Source organism: Pseudorca crassidens, chromosome Y, assembly GCF_039906515.1.
Source record: "Pseudorca crassidens isolate mPseCra1 chromosome Y, mPseCra1.hap1, whole genome shotgun sequence".
In the NCBI taxonomy this organism is placed as follows: Eukaryota; Metazoa; Chordata; class Mammalia; order Artiodactyla; family Delphinidae; genus Pseudorca; species Pseudorca crassidens.
In genome coordinates, this window is record NC_090318.1 from 19997700 (window position 1) to 20003062 (window position 5363).

Genomic DNA, 5363 nt, shown 5'->3' on the forward strand with positions numbered 1-5363 from the left:
TTGCAGTGGACTGGGCAGGGATGCCTGCCTGCAATGCCCCATGAGCCCACTGAAGCCATCAGCAGGGCAAGGGATGTCACCCTAATGGCCTTCCTCCAGAGGCCAAAAACATCTGTTTACCATGCCATGAACTTAGCCACTTGGGATCTTCTTCTTTTCATAGAATACAACTGATGCAGTGTGTCATCTATGGAACCGCATCATTTTTCTTCTTGTACGGGATCATTCTGTTGGCAGAAGGCTTCTACAGCATGAGTGCAGTGAGAGAACTGCACAGGGAGTTTAAAACAACCATCTGTGGCCAGTGCATCAGTGGCATGGTCAATACGAATCTCTGATGACTGATAGCCAGCCAGAGCCACACCTCCATGTGTTTCTTTGTATTTGGTAAAAGTTAACTGAGAGTACACGCAGAGTCCGTGACACAGGAGTGTTTGTTCCAACTTAGAGTCAGGAATATGAAAAAACCCTCAACATATTATTGAGGATAAATTAAAATCTATGTCTGCTAGTATTAAATCAAGCATTTCCCTTATCAATTTCCCTATTACAAATAATAAGGGTATTGAAGATTTTTGAAATGTAAAGTTCCTACTATGAAAAAAAAATAACTCATACAATCTCACAGCTCTCCTTCATTTGTTTTTAAATATGGACAAATATGAATATGTCTTCTGTGGCTCTAAAGATACTATGATAAATTGTCACAACTCTTCTGGAAGTATTTATCAAGCACCTGCTATATCAAGCAACTAGCACTTTCCTCATCACTGGCGGTGCAAAGATTAAAATATAGGCCTCTGTCATCAAGAAGCTTATGGGCTAAATCAGAGATTAACAAATTACAACCTTTAGGTGAAATCCAGCCTGGTACCTGTTTGTTTTTATTTTTACAGTTTATGAACTAACAATTACTGCATTTTTATATGTTTGGGCAGGTGGGTGAAATGATGACTGTTTAATAATGTGAAAATTATATAAAGTAAATTTCAGTGTTGTTGGCACACAGCTACATTCATTCAAGAAGTAATTGCACAGGTGGTGGTGAATTATCTCGGAGATCTGAACTAGGCTTCAGGGATGGGGTGGAGGAGTACACAAACTCAAAGACTATGGGAAAGGTGGACTCTTTATGACTTTATTTCAGTGTGAGGATGAGAGGAAGTGACCAATGCTAAGTCTCTGGGTTAGGCAATGTATCTGAGGTGGATGAAAGTGAAAAACACAAGAACACATACACATATATACTTGCACATACATGCACACAAAACCCTGAGAAGGACAAATAATAGTGTTCACTGAGAGTGTCATTTGAAAAACTATGTTCCTTAAAAATATGTACGGAGGTGACTATCACCACTCAGTTGCAATTCCTTATTGAGTTGAACTTTTCCAATCCCAGAACCAGAGTAGGTTCCTGATTTCACTTTGGCTTTTTAAGGTTAAGTTCACAGAACAATGGAGTGATTGAATTTAAGGTTCTGGGGATTTACCTGTCACTAAAAAATACAAGGAAAAGACTACTATGCAAGTAGAGGGAACTGGTTATTTATGGTGGGGAGGAGGTGGCTGCTTTAAAAAACAAAAAGGTGGAAGGAAGATAATAATAAAAAGTGAAAAAATTCCTCCTGGCAACTTTGAGACAACAGGTATCCTCCCTAACTCCTACCTATCAAAGTATAAAAATGAAAGGGATTTAATTTCTGCCAGGGGACAGTTTCAAATCAGTAACTGCCTGATGTTTAACATTTTTGGAAACTCAAACTATTTGAACTTTCGCCTTACCAGTTGGGCATGGTAGCTAGTACAAGAAGCTTGTGTAGAGCCAGGTGGGAGGCCATGTGAGACTGTTTGGAGTGATGCTTGTGGGGGTGGCTTCTGTACAGGTGGGAGAACCCCTCCATTCTGCAGGGACTGTTTTTATCCAATGTAATATATTTTAGAACTTACTTAATAAAAGGTCTGTTCTAGAAAGCTGAAAAGACACTGTTGTTCAGAAAAGACCTGGGTCATCTTCATTCATTTCTTCACTGGTCACTTGTGCATTGCACACAAACAAACCACACTGTTTGTTGATATATCAAGGGGATATTGAACTGACTTGCCTTGCAGTGTGTTAGGAAGTTCATGCTCCTGAATCACTGAGGTTCTCTTTCTCTGAGGAACAAGTCAATCAGGGAGCTGTCTACCACAGTCATGGCTTTCAAAGATACTGGAAAAACTCCCAGCGGTAGAGCCAGAGGCAGTGATTCACTGGATTCAAATCATCCTCACCAGCTGCAGTGTGAAAGCTTTGGAGAAGGTGTGTGCTTACCTAATCAGAGGTGCAAAGGAAAAGAAGCTCAAAGTGAAAGGACCAGTTCAGATGCCTACCAAAACTCCTGAGAAAAGCTACAGGGAAAACTTGTGGTGAAGCTTCTAAGACTTGGTTTTTTTTCCAGATGAGGATCCACAGGAGACTCTTAACCTGCACAGTCCTTCTGAGATTGTTAAGCAAATTACTTCCGTCAGTATGGAGCTGAGGTTGAAGTTATCATTACAGATGTCTAAATCAACATTTCAAATAAATTGATAATCAGTTGTTAAACAAAAAGACAATGATTTTAATAGACATTTCTCAAAAAAATATACAAACGTCCAAAGAGGCACATGTACATATACTAAATGTCATTAATTATTTAAAAAATGCAAATCAAAAACTCCATGCTGCACCACTTCACATCACCATAATAATAAAAAAAACCCTAAAAATAATAAGTGTTTGTGAGTGTGGGGAAACTGGAACCTTATTCACTGACTATGGCAATGTAAAATGGTGCAGTCACTGAGAAAAAGAGTATGGCAGTTCCTGAATAAGTTAAACATGAAATTAATGTATGATCCCTCAATTCCCTTCTGAGAATACACTCAAAAGAACTGAAAACAGGGACTCAAACAAGTACATATTCAGTCATGTTATCAGCAGTTCACAATAATCAAAAGATGGAAAAAAGATATGTCTATCAAGGGATAGATGGAAAACAAATTATGGTATATCCATGTACTGAAATCTTATTCAGCCATAAGAAAGCATGAGGTACATTAAATAAATCTACACAGATGAATCTTAAAAACACTATGCTAATGAAAGAAAAACATGACACGAAGCAACATATAAGTCCATTTACATTAAATATCCCGAAAGAGCAAATCCTTCAAGATGAAAAGCAAAGCAGTGCTGGCTGAGGGTCATGCAGCAGTAAATGAGAACTATTTAATGGGTAAAGAATTTCCGTTTGTGTGATAAAAATTGGAGCTTGATAAAGACAGTGAATGCACAACACTGTATATGTACTAATGCCACTAAATTGTTCACTTTCATACAGCTAATTTTATATGACAAATTTCAACTTAAAAACCATTTTCATGAAAAGTGAAAGTGGAACCCATTGAATGAGAGAAATTTTTTGCAAATCATATATCCTAAAAGTCTCATGTTCGGAATATATAAAGAACTCATACAGTTTAACACGATGGTAAACAAAGGATCTGAATAAATATTTTCAGAGGAAATACACAAAAAGCAAACAAGCTCATGAAAAGATGCTTCACATCATTAGTAATTCAGTAAATGCAAATCAAAATCACAATGAGAACCACTTCATATCTGCTAGGATGTCAATAAACAAAAAAAGGAAAATACCAAGTGTTGGCCAGGATACGGAAATATTGGACCCTCACGTGTGCCTTGTATGGAATGTACAGGAAAGTAATATGAATAGCCTCTGTGGAAAATAATAAATCAGTTCTTCAAAAAGCTAAATATAGATACCACATGACTCAAAATGTCCTCTCATCATTTAAAATCATTAAAAGCAGGTGTTCAATTAAACACATACATAAATATTCATAGCAGCATTATTCACATCAGCCAACGCAAATGCCCATCAATTAAATGTGTTAGCAAACGTGGTGTATCAAAAAATAGAACATTATCTACCTAAAATAATGAAGTACTGAAAGTGCTATATGAAAAATCTTGAAACTATGCTAAGTGAAAAAAGCCAGACACAAAAGGTCACATATCATATGATTCCATTTATATGAAATATCCAGATTAGATAAATCCATAGAGGCAGAAAGCAAATGTTCTGGGAGAAAATGTTAAAAAAGTTTTTAATGTAACATCACCATATACATCTATGATTAACTGATTATAAACACGATGTCAAGACCACTCAGTGGAGAAAGAATAGTCTCTTAACAAATGTGCTAACAATTAGATACCCACATATCAAAGAATGAAGATGAACCATCACCACATATCATATTCCAAAAATAACTTAAAATGGATCAAAGGCCTAAATATAAGGACAAAATTTATAAAACTCAAAAGAAGTCATAGGGGTAATTCTTCATGACCTTGGATCTGGCAGAACATTTGTACATTGACACCAAAGCACAAGTGATAAAAAATCAATTTGGGTTTCATTAAATTAAAATTAAAAATTTTGTGCATCAAAATATGATCAAGAAAGCAAAAAACCCTCAGGATAGCAGAAATTATTTGCTAATCATGTTACTGACAAGCATCCAGTATCCAGAATAAAGAACTCCTACAACCATTATACTTACACATAATAATAATGTATAATGTATATGATGAATTATATATTACATATATTTATTTATATAAACTAAGCCACTCCAGAAAGCAAAGCAAGAAGTCAGAAATATGCTTCTTTAAGAAAATTTGCTATTTTGATACTTCTTTCTAGGTAAATTTCTTAGGTCAAGAATAACAAGTTCAAATTAGGATTTCATTTTTCTTTTCCTGTATGTTGTAAAGATATATACTCCCTCACACCCTAGAAACTTCTATTTACCAAGGTGGCAAACATTCTCCCTTCTTTGTAATCTAATAAAAGAAACCAAGGCATTCTGTTTCCTGATATTTACCCCATAAATATTAGTTTACCAAAAAATCTGGAAAATTCAAATTTTCATTGTATACAATAATGTATATTACATAAATTCTAGAAATTCCTGTTATTAAACATATTAACTAGCATAACTAACATATTAATCTAACCTAAAGTTAGATTGCTTTCTTACATTTTGACGATCTAAAGTCAAGCTTCAGCACAATATATTCAGCATGCACTAGGTTTTTGATAAAGAACAGAAGGGAAAAAACAAAACTCCAGGTGTACAATGTAAAGAACTTTTATTTTGAAAAGTTTTAGGAAGATCTGGGTGTTATTCAGAAATTTTTGTAATACCTGACAGTTTTCTACAATGAGAAATTGTAATTTTCAATGAGAAAAGAACTGAATACAAAAGATTTTAATAAATATAAAATAAAATTGGAAAAGTTAAATTTT

At 35.0% G+C, this 5363-nt stretch overlaps 1 pseudogene; it reads left to right on the top strand.

Annotated features, from left to right (window-relative positions):
- Positions 1-2196: 2196 nt before the first annotated feature.
- On the top strand, positions 2197-2572 carry LOC137217911 (small ribosomal subunit protein uS10 pseudogene; annotated as a pseudogene).
- Positions 2573-5363: the final 2791 nt, after the last annotated feature.